This window comes from Triticum dicoccoides, chromosome 5A, assembly GCF_002162155.2.
Source record: "Triticum dicoccoides isolate Atlit2015 ecotype Zavitan chromosome 5A, WEW_v2.0, whole genome shotgun sequence".
In the NCBI taxonomy this organism is placed as follows: domain Eukaryota; kingdom Viridiplantae; phylum Streptophyta; class Magnoliopsida; order Poales; family Poaceae; genus Triticum; species Triticum dicoccoides.
In genome coordinates, this window is record NC_041388.1 from 106,449,847 (window position 1) to 106,465,393 (window position 15,547).

Sequence of the window (15,547 nt, forward strand, 5' to 3'; positions counted from 1 at the left end):
ACCAGGGTGGAGAAAAAGGGCTCCTTCCTCGTGATGTGCGGCGGGAGATGGGAAATGGAGCTGCTGCTCCTCCCCTCCATTGACAGACTAACGCCTATTTCCGCTCTCTGTTGTTTCCCCCCTTTCCCTATCCCTAGCGGTTAAACAAACTAAACTGAGCCTGAGCGCAAGAGAGGAGAGAGAGAGCCGGAGAGGAACGCGCTCCTCCTCACCTTTCTTTCCCTCTCTTCTCCCAGGCTTAGAGTTAGAAGCCCATGAGATTTTTTTTTAAAGCGAGGCCCATGAGACTTGAAGGGCCACGCGAGGATCTCGAATCGGATTTGCTTCCTTCCGTAACCGGTTCAAACTGGATGACGACGTCTCCTGTATAAATATCGAGCCCCCGCGCCCGGTTCCTTTGCTACTCTCGCGCGTCGATCGGTCTCAGGTCGCAGAGCAACTCTCGCGCGCGTACGCATGCATATGGGTCGCCGGAACAGCTACGCCGCCCGCGAAGCACAGGACATGACCCCGGACGGTGTGCCGGCGGCGGAGGAAGTGCCCGCCATGCCTCTGGCAGCGGGCGACTGCGGAGTGGACGCCTCACCTGTGGAGGACAACGGCGACGCTAATGGTTACGAGGAGGGTTACTCGACGCCGACGTCGCCGAGAAGCCGGCTGCGGGCGCCCGACGTGTGCCCCGGGGCGCCGCGGCTGCGGACGGAGGGGGGACCGCGCAGGAGGAAGAGAAAGCGGACGGAACGCGGCGGTGCCGTGGGTGTGCGACGTCGGCTCTTCCCGCTGCCGTACACTGGTGGCGTTGAAAAGTTGTCCCGTCTATATATGTAGTTTTTTTTTTTGCATACTAATTGGAGAGCTTTATTCATCGAAAGGTATTCATGGATGAGTCATCCAAAAGGCTGGTCACCAGGAAGCTTAGAGTTTCATCTACCCAGTTATCTGTTACATCAAGTGCACAAGCATGCTTTGCACATAGATGTGCAGGAAGATTAGCTGATCTATTTACATGACGAACATCGAAAGATGTAAAGTAAGTCTGAGCTCTCCTATCTCATCTAATAAATAGGCCACAATAGATCGTGAATTGTGGCGAGAGTTCCAAAGTGTCACCAACTCCAAGCAGTCTACTTCCATTATCACATGGGAGAAGCCTCGGAGAGTAGCAAAACGAACACCATCACGTAAGGATAGACCCTCCATAGTGAGAGGATCTGTGATCCCGGAATAAGGTTTGCACCACGCACCAAGCAAGGCCGAGGGAGATCGAGCAACACCACCGGCACCCGCTCGACCCCCCTCAGTATTAAGTCCACCGTCTGTGTTGATTTTGACAAAGCCCTCATCAGGCGGACGCCATCCGAATCCAGGCAAAACTTGTGCCTCTTTGCGCGGCAGATGAAGGAGCGCAATGGCCTCCTTTGTAGCCCGCATAGTAGACACCGGGTCTCTACCCTCTTCTCCATGCTTGATGCGATTCCTGGAATGCCAAATGGACCACATGATAGTTATGATCTTTGCTCGGTCCTCATAGGAGAACACATGGGGAGCACGTAATGTCACGCGCCCATGACTCCGAGTGAAGGTTGGGCAGCCGCAGACCAAACCACGCACATGCCTCTTCCCAGAAATTTTGAGCATGCGGGCAATGTAATAATGCATGGTTCAGATCCTCGTCTGTTGCACGACAAACTTTGCACTGCCGAGCATCCGTAATATGTCGATGATTGAGTGTTGCTTCATCAGGCAAAATCCCTCGAAGCACTCTCCACCAAAACACTAACTTTTGGGATAACATTCAACTTTCACAAGGCTTTCCACAACTGTTGATCACTCAATGAAGTTCCGGTAGCCGTCCTTTCCTCTAGAGCCAAACGCTCGTTCTGAGTCACAAGAGATCGGTACGCTGATTTGACAGTGTAATTGCCTGTTTTTTCAAATGCCCAAGCAAGAGAATCATTGCCACCGCCCGACCGAATAGGTATGTTAAGAATGGCCGCAGCGTCTGTGGCAATAAAGTTACTTCTGACCAGATCCTACCTCCATGACCAAGTATGAGGATCAATAAGCTCGGACACTAGCAAAATGTCAGTGTTCAGTGGTCGTGAAACATGTGTCATGCTGATCATCCCTGGAATCCATTTATCAGTCCAGATCGAGATCGTACTGCCATCTCCAACATGGTTTGATCAAACCTGTGCTGAGAGCTTTCTTCCCCGCAATAATCGCCTTCCAAGTAGCAGAAGCCGACTTGGGCGCCGGGGCCTGCATAAACTCAGTGTCGGGGAAAAATCTTCCTTTCAAAACACTTGCGCAGAGGGAATTTGGGCTCGTCAGAAAACGCCATCCATGTTTTCCAAGCATTGCAAGGTTAAATAAGTGGGGATCTCGGTATCCCATACCCCCTTGCACTTGGGTGTCACCAAGTCCTTCCAAGACACCCAATGCAATAACTTTTTGTCAAGAGAACTGCTCCAAAAGTACTTGGCCCTGGGTGAGGTCAGACTCTTACAAACTTTCTTAGTAAGCAGAAAGGTACTCATAGGAAAGGTAGGAATTGCTTGAGCTACCGATTTCAACAAAGCATCACGCCCCGCACAAGCTAATAACCTCTCTGACCAGCCTTGGATCTTGGAACGCACCCTTTCGCTGACATGATCGAAAGTGCCGCTTGTGATCCGTCCAACAACGGTGGGTAAGCCCAAATATTTTTCACTGAAGGCCTCCACCTGGATGTGCAAGGTAGCCTTCAATAATTGCCTTAGTTCTGATGGCGAGTTTGAGCTGAAATATATTGAACTTTTCTCTCTGTTAACACTTTGCCTCGAAGCCTCACAATAAACTCGAAGAATTTCATTCAAACGGATAGCACTCAGACTGTTTGCATTGATAAATATAAGACTGTCGTCCGCGAACAGTAGATGGGTGACCCAAGGAGATCTGTAACTCACTCGCAGCCCCCTATCAACAAATCCTCTATTGTAATATTTTAGCAAAGAGGAAAATCCTTCTGCACACAACATGAATAAATAAGGTGAAACCGGGTCACCTTGACGAAACCCTCTCGTTGGTGTGAAGTAAGGTAGTAGTTCTCCATTGACACGAACTGAAAATCGTACCGATGAGACACACTTCATGATTAATCTAATAAAGATCATGCTGAAGCCAAGCCGCTGCAATATTGCTTCAAGATAATGCCACTCAACGCGATCGTAAGCCTTCATCATATCAAGCTTAACCGCACACGAATAATTCTGTCCCTTCTTCCTCCTTTTCAACGTGTGGATGCTCTTGTACGCAACCAGTACGTTATCTGTAATGAGGCGTCCCGGGACGAAAGCACTTTGTTCTTCACTGATAACAGAATCCATCCAGCTTCTCAACCGGTTAGTAATAGCCTTGGCCACAATCTTGTACAAGACCGGACACAAAGCAATAGGGCGATATTGTGAGATCGACTGCGGATGGCGTACCTTGGGCATTAAGGTGATGGAAGTATCATTCAACCCCGCTGGCAACTCTCCTCCGTTAAGAAAATCCAACACTGCAAGTGTAACATCAGCGCCCAGTAGGTCCCAGTGTCGCTGATAAAACCCTGCATTGAAACCATCCACACCCGGGGCTTTGGAAGGCGCCATCTGAAATAGTGCCACCTTCACTTCTTCGGTCGTGTAGGGTTTATCAAGATCATCATTCATGGCCTGAGAAACTTTAGCAGGCACATGCGATAATAGATCGCTCGCATCCGCAAAACCCTGTGATTGATATAGGTTTTGATAGAAGGCTTGCACTTCCATCTTATCCTCCTCTTCAGACGAACAGACCGAGCCATCCTCTCGCCGAAGACAGGATATTTTGTTAATCCGTTTACGATGTGCCGCTTGAGCCTGAAAATAGGCTGTGTTGCGGTCTCCTTCACGAAGCCAAGGAACTCAAGATCGCTGTCTAAAGCCACACCTCTTCCTTGTGCAACGCCTCCTTCAGTTTTTGGACAACATGTTTCTCCTCATCCATTGGCCCCGAGCCAATAGATCTGCACCGGATGCGATCTAGCCTCTTCTGCAATTGTCTGACAGTGCGCGAGAGGCTACCAAATTCTCTAGAACCCCATGGTTCAAGAGTCTGATGTAATGCGCCCAACACCACCGAAATCCCTTGAAGCGTAGGTCCCCTTTGTATGCCCCGCCAAGTTTCCTGAACCAGACGGTCATAATCCACATGAGTCTGCCAAACATTCTCGTAGCGGAATTGTTTCTTTGTCCGTGACCTACCAGGCGAGTGCAACTTAATTTCTGCCATTACAAAGCAATGATCTGACTCCACCGATGGGAGATGTCTAACTCTGATATGCGCAAAGTGTTGTCTGAACTCTTCGTTTGCAAAAAACCTATCAAATTTGGCCTTGACATTTGCATCGCCGGCTTGACGATTATCCCACGTATATGTTGTCCCAGCCAACCGAGATCCTGTAATGAAACTTCATCGATGACCTCCCTAAAGCACGGATTTGTCTCTCCGGCCGCTCTGCTCTGCTAAAGTGCTCAGAGGTAAACAGAGTTTCGTTAAAATCACCTGCACACAGCCACGCCGCATGAGGTATTGCATGAAGGGAACAAAGAGTCTGCCAGCTATGGTGACGACTTTCAGCTCTTGGTGCCCCGTAAATACCAGTGAAATGTCATGTTGATGTAGCTTGATCATTACTTTGGACAACCACATCAATATGCATCTGACTAAAATTCTTTAACTCGACGATTACATCTCGAGACCAGAAAAGACCAATACCGCCACTAAGGCCAGCACTGTCTACAGCAAAACAACCTCCAAAACCTAGAGTGTACTTCAAATCCTCAACTCTTTTCGCACTAATTTTTGTTTCCATAACAAAGAGGAGGGTGGGTCCTTCTAGCTTCACAATGCCGTGAAGCTCTCGAACTGCCTCGGGTTCCCAAGCCCCCGGCAGTTCCAACTCAGACAGCTCATTGGGACGGGCAGGATCGCGAAGCGATCTCTGCCGAATTTTCAGGAGTGGGTTTCTTCTTCTTCTGCTCGCGGATAAAATCCTCCCCGTCAGTGTCATTGCTAGCTGAAGTTGGATCCTTATCAGTTTTACTTGTGCCAACTTCATCTGCATGTGTTACTCCCCCAGTAAGGAGCAAAGTTTTTGCCACTGGTCTGTAGACCCGATTTGGTCCTTCCTTGCGCTTCGGTTGCACCTTGCTCTTGTGGGGAGAAGTCACTTCCTCTCCGGTGTCCTTGTTGGTGCTAGAGTTTCTCGTCGTTTGTTTACTGTTCGCGACTTTGGTTCCTTAGAAAAACCATCATAGCCTTGTTTCCTTGATTCGTCCGGAGCACGAAGCGACGGACCAAACGGAAGTTCAACTTTCTCATCTCTAGAACCTGGTGTTGGACAGTAAAGTTCAGAGTGTCCCAATCTGCCACAAGAGAAACAGAAATATGGCACCTGCTCATATTGGATGTCATACATATCAACCTTATTCCTCCGTGCAGAGTCTATCAAAATCCACCTTCTAAGTGGTTTGTTCACCTTGATGGAGATCCGTGCATGCAGGAACCCCCCATTGTGATCAAACTTGACTTGCTGTGCATGCCGATCCATCTGTTTGGCAATGGACATCCACCACAGCTCATCCCTAAAATTGTAGGGTAAGTTAATAACCCTAGCCCAAATATGCAGCCTATCAAACTTTACCTCATCCGGCCTCATGCACTCATCAAACTCTGCCAATATGATAGCATGCTTGTTGATATGCCATGGTGAACCTCCCCAAACTCGATCTCGATCTCGTTGATTCTCAAATTCCGCTACAAACAGGTTCATGCCCGTAGAACGGAACTGCAACCCACGTGGATTGCCCCACGCCGAGCGGAGTGCGTTGGTGATGGTCTGAATATGAATAGGATTTCGATGCAGAACTTTACCAGCCACTTGCCACTTCGCCGGACCTCCCTCAGTCTGATCATCAAGCACAAGCGGAGTCGCCTCTTCCTCAGATATGTCAAGCTTTCCCAAGGCTTCCTCCAGCTTCTTCCTCATGTCGCTACCCGCCTGAGAACCGTCCCCCGCTGCAGCACGGGGAGCAACCATCGCCGGTGCACCAGCCATCAGACTCTCCTCGCGCCGGCGATGAATCTCCGACCAGACATCGAGTTCCACGTCAAAACCCTAGATTGTCTCAGCCGCTGCCAGAGGGTTTAGGGTTTCGAGGAAAAAAACTCGCTACCCTCACCAAATTTTAGTTCGTAGCTTCGTCCGTCCCAAAAAAGAGCAAATCTTCGAACTGTTCTTTCGCATGTAAACATGAGTTGACTACATCGATTATACATAAACAACAAAGTCCAAAAAAAGAGCAAATCTTTGAACTCTTCAAACTCTTTCTTCCTTCATGACACAATTTGATATTTTTCCGAAGGCGGTGGTAGGAAAATAATAAAGGTATCAAATGATGGACCTGTAATACCAACGACGGTTCTCCCATAGTTTTAATTTGAAACGCAATGCCAATGCTATGATGCAAGCACACAATCATTAAAATAATCAATCAACATCGGCAAAAGTGTCAACATGGATATTCCAGGGACAAAAAACTGAACAGACAGGTCGTCGTTCTCGAGGATTTAGCGACCGGGATAGATATTGCGAGGACAATCCTCCTCATGGCAACCATAGGAAAAATCTAAAACCAATCTGCGACCAAAGGATAAATCTAAAACCGATCTGACGAAGCAAGATTTGTCGAACGAAGATTTCTTATTGTAGATGATGCCATTTCTAAAGAAGAAGACTACCAAAACCCTAAACCAATCTAATGAAAACACACGTATTTCTTGTAAGAAAATATATATGCATATGTGGAAAGACAATTTCCTGTCAAAAAGAAAAGACAACTCACTTGAATTGCTTCAATAATTACACTGAAAAAAGTTTCGATTAGGACCAACCTTCTTTCATACCGCTCACCGCCCTACCCCATCGGCTAACCAGCACATGTTGTTATCGACGGCTTTGCCAAGGTGGCGGCTCCCGCTGACAAAGCTGGTGCACGTTCTCTTGGTTTAGGGATTTTCGTCGGGTCCTAACGGTGGTAAGGGAATGTGAATTTATAGTTGTGGAAATGTCATGACAGGTCTCCAAGATCTAGACCACAAGTACAATGGGGCACAATATACCCATGTTCGTGTTGGATATATGCCCTAGAGGAAATCATGTGATGAAGAAATTTCCATATGTATTCATGAGTCCTTTGTATTGTCCTTGAACATCATCAATGATATGTATCAATAAGTATGTGACTTGTTTGTGGAACTATGTATTGTATGATGATTGTTATAATTGTCCTTAATTGATAAGGTTATGCGGACACATATCCTTGACTAGTATACGACTCGGTTGATGACTATGTTTCACAAGTCATGTGCATGGAGATGCTAAACCGATAGTATGGACTCGGGGATGGAGATCACCGAGTTGGACAGACCCACTTTGAGACGCAACGAGATATAGTCATCTCTTAGTCTCAAGTACAATGTCTATGCCATGTCCTAGACCTGAGGTCCTCACATGTTCTCGGGATGAGGATCGACTCACTTATGGTCTATCAAGCGCTACTCCGTTTCTGGGTAGTTATAAAGGTAGCTTTCGGGTGAGTCGTGAGACATGCTGTGAGACATGGTTGACCAAGACGGGGTTTGCCCCTCCTATTTGGAGAGATATTCTCTGGGCCCTCTCAAGTGATCAGATTCAGAAAGCATGACCATGCGACTTGGGTTAAGTGTTAACCCAGTTCGGGAATCTGTATCACGGTTTCGAGAAGAGAGGTCGATCTATCACAAGGGTGACAAGTACTCGCCTTGAGATCGACAAAAAATATCGTGAGGCAAAAGGAATGTTGCATATGACACATTGTTGAGGTTCATCAAACGACTTACGCTCACATGGGAGTTGGCACGTTCTGCTAGGAGCCGCTACCAACTATCGACTTGGTCGTGTCCATGCGTACGTGAACCTATATGGTCGCACACTTAAGGGGCTGCAACCCATTTAGATCCGATTCGAGTGGAAAATGGATGTGGACTCCTAGTGGGCTCAAGCGTTGAGCCCACCTCGGAGGACTATATAAAGTGGAGTGGGCGCACCACTTAGGGTTAATCTTTCTAACCCTGGTTAGCCACCGCCACTCCCTACGTCCATGACGTGCGACCGGACCTAGCAGTCCACCGCCTGCTGCTGCACCCCGCACGTGTGGATACCTTGGAGGCATCGCATCTGCGGTGTTTGGAAGAACCGTTCGAGGGAACCGCGAGGTGCCGTTCGCGGGAGATCATTGTTCACGGGTCTTTGCTGTTCTTGGGAGATCACCGTTCACGGGTCTTCGTTGTTCGCGGGAGATCGGCGACGCTAGGAGGAGACGGCCCGGAGATCGTCTACACCCATCACCAACTCTACTTCTGCCATGGTGACTGCACGTCTAGTGGTAAACTCGATCCCGTGATCTATTTCCAGCAGCATGATCTTGGGTGCGCGGTAGAAAATTTTATTTGGCACTAGCGTAGCGTACCGCGTGTTCCCACAGTGGCATCGGAGCCTCCGCTAAGTGGTGATAGATTCGATATATGCATATGAGATATGTAGATCGGTTTAGGTGCGGGTTGATGAGATCGACCGCGCACGTCAGTGTTGAAGGTTGGTTTCGTGATCTTATTTCCGTGATCGTGACGCAGAGGTCGTGACATGAGTTACCCCTACTGGTCGGTTTCCGCCATCGGGGTAGAAAGTGGAACGTAAATCCGGATGCATCACGCGAAGATCAATGAGATTGATCGAATCAGAACATAGATCAACACCGTGGAAATGTGATTTCCGCAGTGCTGAAATCTGTTGGAGCGGTCTCGGCAAAACGGCTGTAACTTTTGCATACGAACTCCGTTTTGCTCCACGACCAGTCAAATTGAACCTAACGAAAAGTTGGATTAGCGGCAAAATTTCAAAATGAGATTTCAGCGCTTCTGGATAGGCCAAAATCCGCTTGGAAAATAGAGTTTCGGGAGGTTTTATCTTCGGTGGTAGAACGTCTGACTCGTTTTTGCAGGGAATGCTTGTGATTTGGTATAGCCCGTGATTGTTGCTTGTACATTATTGTTTCATGACCTGTGTGTCATGAGTGAGGCAACCGGCAGGATCCATATGGTTGTCCCATTATTATATTAATGACTTGCGTATCAACATGAGAAGCCATGTAATGTAATTTACTTTCAGTAGCTATTAGTTTGTAATAGCATAGTATCTTATGTAACACTTGGTGGTTGATACCATGGCGTGGAGATGGAGATCACCACAGGAGAACCATGCATGGAGATGGAGATCACCATGGGCAGACCGTGCACGTGGAGATAGAGATCACCATGCGCTGTGAAAAGGAGGCTATATCATATCACACATATATAAAACTGCCTGTGAAAGTTTATCCCTTTTATGCACCCTTCTTTTGCATGGTAGATGTTTTAAGTAGGGTGATCCCTCAAAGAATGTCAAGTTTATATGCCTCCCCAATTGATGCACCTTCACATGTCAAGTATATTTAGTGGTGGGCCTTTAAAATTAGGGTGCCACTAGATCTCCTTGAAGTGATGGGTTTGTGTCGGACACTTACATGCGAAGCATTGGTTGACTTGTCGTGGCTATCAAAACAGTTTTGGGCCATGAGGCATAGGAGTTGGCACGGCATGAGCTGTCCCCAACAACAAGAGTCGTATGGAGATACGATTAGCAAGAGTTGCTTACCGAGTGATCTTGTCTTCTAGCGGTGATGCAAAAGCTCACTAGTTGACATGTTGATCTTGGATCTTGAATCACTAAGAATCAACCGAAGGATGTTGATTTTATTGGGAGTAATGATCTTATGTTTAATATGAATTACTCTTCATGAATACATGTCTTAGTCTTTTGCATATTTCTGTTGTAGATCAATGGCACCATCTTCTCAAGTTACCCCTTTTTGTGTTGAAATCAATCCTGGAAAAAGATAAATTGAATGGAACAAACTTTACGACCTGGTATAGAAACCTGAGAATTGTTCTTAGGCATGAGAAAAAGTAGCAAGTTCTAGAGAATCCTCTTCCAGAGGAACCTGCCGATAATGCTAATGCCACAACCAGAAATGCCTACCAGAAACTCATTGATGAATCAAATGAGATCAACTGTCTCATGTTGACTTCTATGGAGCTTGATCTGCAGCAGCAGTTCGAAAATATTGAGGCTTTCTATATGATCGAGAACCTCAAGAGCATGTTTCAAATGCAGGCTAGGACCAAAAGGTTCAATGTCTGGCGATCCTTGATGGATTGTAAGCTGAAAGAGGGTGATCCACTAAGCCCGCATGTGATGAAGATGATCGGGTACATGCAAGCTCTGAATCGGTTGGGTTTCCCACTTGGGGATGAGTTGTCCATAGATACAATTTTGGGTTCTCTTCAGGATAGCTATGGGCCGTTCATCTTGAACTACCATATGCATGGGATGGAAAAGTAGCTCACTGAATTGCATGGGATGCTCAAAGTGGCAGAGCAGGATATCAAGAAAGGTACGTGTCGTCAAGTGTTGATGGTGCAGAATTCGGCTAAGTTCAAGAAGAGCTGGTCCAAGAAAAGGGCTAAGGCAAAAGGCAAGGAGAAGGAGGCAACTCTAACTGCCGCCGCTGTGCCTAAGTCAGGGACAACCTCGGGGAGTGTTTTCTTTCATTGCAAGGAACCCAGACACTGGAAAAGGAACTGCAGCAAGTGGCTTTCCGAGAAGGGCAAGAAGACTGGAAGTATGACTTCTTCTTCAGGTACACTTGTTGTATATGTTATAGACATTTATCTTGCCGATGTTTCTAGTAGCTCTTGGGTATATGATACCGGATCGGTTGTTCACATATGCAACTCGATGCAATGGCTAAGCAGAACTAGGAATGTCGCAAGAGGAGAAGTTGACATACGTGTCGGGAATAAAGCAAGAGTTGCTGCATTGGTCGTCGGCACTATGCAACTTAATTTACCTTCAGGATTTGTAATGGAACTTGATAATTGTTATTATGTTCCTGCTTTGAGTCGAAACATTATTCCTGCCTCATGTTTGATGAGACAAGGTTATGAATTCAGTATTAAGGACAATGGTTGTTCTATTTACTTGAATAATATGTTTCATTGCTTTGCATGTTATTTATCATAGATCTTAAAGGTGAATCAGTCTATAACATAAATGTTGCCGGATCACGGGTTCCGGCAAAACCCTTGAGGTTCGAACACTAGGGTGCGCGCGAAGGTTTTCTCCCTACCGATCCATGCCCTAGCTCACCAAGATCTCGCGGATGAACTCGATGAATTTGCAACACAAAGATACAAGATTTATACTGGTTCGGGCCACCGTTGTGGTGTAATACCCTACTCCAGTGTGGTGGTGGTGGATTGCCTCTTGGGCTGATGATGAACAGTACAAGGGGAAAAACAACCTCCTGAGGTTGAGGTGTTCTTGTGCTCTCTTTTCCATTGTCCTCTACTGTGGTGGCTAGTTCTACTTATATAGGCCCTGGTCCTCTCCCCAAATATTGAGCGGGAAGGGAGCCAACAATGGCTAGTTTGAACGGGGACAACTAGTACAACTTATCCTGACAAAAGTGGTCTTCGCCTACAAAAGGCTCTGGTGGTGACGCGGTCTTGGGCTCCATGGTGACCTCCGTCTTGCCGTCCTGCTGGTCTTGGTCTCGTTGCACCGATATGGAAACCTTTCCTTGATGCCTCTGTACTCCTCGCCTGCGCTTGCCCCCTTGGCACCAAAGAGGAAGCGTGCAGCAAAGTAGCGTAAGTATTTCCCTCAGTTTTTGAGAACCAAGGTATCAATCCAGTAGGAGGCCACGCACGAGTCCCTCGTACCTACACAAACAAATAAATCCTCGCAACCAACATGATAAGGGGTTGTCAAACCCTACACGGTCACTTACGAGGGTGAGATCTGATAGATATGATAAGATAATATTTTTGGTATTTTTATGATAAAGATGCAAAGTAAAATAAAAGGCAATAAAAATAACTAAGTATTGGAAGATTAATATGATGGAAGATAGACCCGGGGGCCATAGGTTTCACTAGTGGCTTCTCTCGAGAGCATAAGTATTCACGGCGGGTAAACAAATTACTGTTGAGCAATTGACAGAATTGAGCATAATTATGAGAATATCTAGGTATGATCATGTATATAGGCATCACGTCCGAGACAAGTAGACCGACTCCTGCCTGCATCTACTACTATTACTCCACACATCGACCACTATCCAGCATGCATCTAGAGTATTAAGTTCAAGAGAACAGAGTAACACTTTAAGCAAGCTGACATGACGTAGAGGGATAAACTCATGCAATATGAAATAAACCCCATCTTGTTATCCTCGATGGCAACAATACAATACATGCCTTGCTGCCCCTACTGTCACTGGGAAAGGACACCGCAAGATTGAACCCAAAGCCAAGCACTTCTCCCATTGCAAGAAAGATCAATCTAGTAGGCCAAACCAAACTGATAATTCGAAGAGACTTGCAAATATAACCAATCATACATAAAAGAATTCAGAGAAGATTCAAATATTGTTCATAGATAAACTTGATCATAAACCCGAAATTCATCGGTCTCAACAAACACACCGCAAAAATAAGATTACATCGTATAGATCTCCACAAGAGAGGGGGAGAACTTTGTATTGAGATCCAAAAAGAGAGAAGAAGCCATCTAGCTAATAACTATGGACCCGTAGGTCTGAGGTAAACTACTCACACTTCATCGGAAGGGCTATGGTGTTGATGTAGAAGCCCTCCGTGATCAATGCCCCCTCCGGCGGAGCTCTAGAACAGGCCCCAAGATGGGATCTCGTGGATACAGAAAGTTACGGCGATGGAATTAGGGTTTTGGCTCCGTATCTGGTAGTTTGGTGGTACGTAGGTATATATAGGAGGAAGGAGTACGTCGGTGGAGCAACAGGGGGCCTGAGGGAGTCCTGGATTAGGGGGTCTCTGGACAGCCGGACTATCTCCATTGGCCGGACTGTTATACTATGAAGATAGAAGATTGAAGACTTCGTCTCGTGTCTGGATGGGACTCTACTTGGCGTGGAAGGCAAGCTAGGCAATGCGTATATGGATATCTCCTCCTTTGTAACCGACCTTGTGTAACCCTAACCCTCTCCGGTGTCTATATAAACCGAAGGGTTTTAGTCCATAGGACAACAATCACAACATACAATTATATCGTAGGCTAGCTTCTAGGGTTTAGCCTTTCTGATCTCGTGGTAGATCTACTCTTGTAACACCCATATCATCAATATTAATCAAGCAGGATGTAGGGTTTTACCTCCATCAAGAGGGCCCGAACCTGGGTAAAACTTCGTGTCCCTTGCCTCCTGTTACCATCCGGCTTAGATGCACAGTTCGGGACCCCCTACCCGAGATCCGTCGGTTTTGACACCGACATTGGTGCTTTCATTGAGAGTTCCGCTGTTTTTTCGTCGTTAGGCTTGATGGCTCCTACTATCATCGGTAGCGATGCGGTCCAGGGTGAGACTTTTCTCCCCGGACAGATCTTCGTATTCGGCGGCTTTGCACTGCGGGCTGATTCGCTTGGCCATCTGGAGCAGGTTGAAAGCTACGCCCCTGGCCATCAGGTCAGATTTGGAAGTTTGAATTACACGGCCAACATCCGTGGGGACTTGATCTTGGACGGATTCGAGCCATAGCCAGGCGCGCCACACTGTCGCGATGGGTATGACCTAGCTCTACCACCGGACGGTACCCCAGAGGCCGCGCCCGCATCAGCTCTGACCCTTAGCTCGGAGCCAACTGCGCCAATCGAGGACGGGTGGCTAGAAACCGCCTCAGGGGCTGCAGTCTTGACGGTGATCGAGCCAAACACCAACATAATCCTTCGCACGGCCCGTGACTCCAAGGTGCCGGACTCTCTTCCGGACCCCGAACCATCCGCGCCCCTGCCAATCGAATCCGATTGGGCGCCGATCATGGAATTCACCGCCGCGGATATCTTTCAGCACTCGCCCTTCGGTGACATCCTGAATTCACTAAGGTCTCTCTCTTTGTCAGGAGAGCCCTGGCCGGATTATGGCCAACAGGATTGGGATGCGGACAACAAAGAAATTTGACGCCCACCCACCACCCACTTTGTAGCCACTGTCGATGATTTAACCAACATGCTTGACTTTGACTCCGAAGACATCGACGGTATGGACGACGATGTAGGAGATGAACATGAACCAGCACCTATAGGGAACTGGAAAGCCACCTCGTCATATGACATATACATGGTGGATACACCCAATGAAGGCAACGGCGATGAGATAGCGGAGGATGACCCCTCCAAGAAGCAACCCAAGCGCCGATGTCAGCGGCGCCGCTCTAAGTCCCGCCAAAGCAAAAGTGGTGATACTGGCACATGAGATAATAACACTCCGGATAGCCGAAGACAACAACAATCCTCTCCAGCAAGATCTAGAGCAGGAGGATGAAGGAGCCAGCTCTCCTGAGAGGGCGGCTGGCAGAGAGGAGGAGGATGACAATTACATGCCCCCCTCTAAAGACGAGGCAAGCCTCGGTGACGATGAATTCGCCGTACCAGAGGATCCCATCGAACAAGAGCGCTTCAAGCGCAGGCTTATGGCCATGACAAATATCCTGAAGAAAAAGCAGCAGCAGCTTCAAGCTGATCAAGACCTGCTAGCTGACAAATGGACTGAAGTCCTCGCGGCCGAGGAATATAAACTCGATCGTCCCTCCAAGAGTTACCCAAGGCGCGGGTTACTACCCCGACTGGAGGAAGAAGCATATGATACGGCTGATCGGCCACCTCGTGGCTACGATAGAGAGGCATTCCAGCCAAAAGCTCAGCCTCCACCCCAATGCCATCCAAATAAAAAGGCATGGGGAGATACGCCAGACCTGCGAGACATATTGGAGGACAAAGCAAAGCATTCAAGATCGATCTACGGATCACGAGGGCGCACCACTCTACGAGACGGTAAACGTCACGCCAGATACAGTAAAAGCAAATCCGACCAGGCCGAACACAGCGGGCAGGACCCATACGAGCCGCGTCGTGATATAGCCCAATACAGAGGCGCCGCACACCCCTTATGCTTCACAGACGAAGTAATGGAACATCAATTCCCAGAAGGTTTCAAACCTGTAAACATTGAATCATACGACGGCACAACAGATCCCGTAGTATGGATTGAGGACTTCCTCCTCCACATCCACATGGCCCGTGGTGATGACTTACATGCCATCAAATACCTCCCACTAAAACTCAAAGGACCAGCACGACATTGGCTTAATATCTTGCCAGTGGACTCCATTAGCGGTTGGGAAGATCTGGAAGCCGCATTCCTCGACAACTTTCAAGGCACTTATGTGCGACCACCAGACGCCGATGACTTGAGCCACATAATTCAGCAGCCAGAAGAGTCGGCCAGGCAATTCTGGACTCGGTTCCTTA

The 15,547-nt window shown here is 47.7% G+C and overlaps 1 protein-coding gene across 2 annotated transcripts in view; it reads right to left on the reverse strand.

The window, feature by feature from the left end:
• Positions 1–145, reverse strand: part of LOC119299802 — a 4,948-nt gene extending 4,803 nt beyond the window's left edge. For both annotated transcript variants that reach the window (XM_037576947.1, XM_037576946.1), the window contains exon 1: positions 3–145. The gene's annotated coding sequence lies outside the window, so the exon portion shown is untranslated. The remainder of the gene's footprint in view (positions 1–2) is intronic.
• Positions 146–15,547: the final 15,402 nt, after the last annotated feature.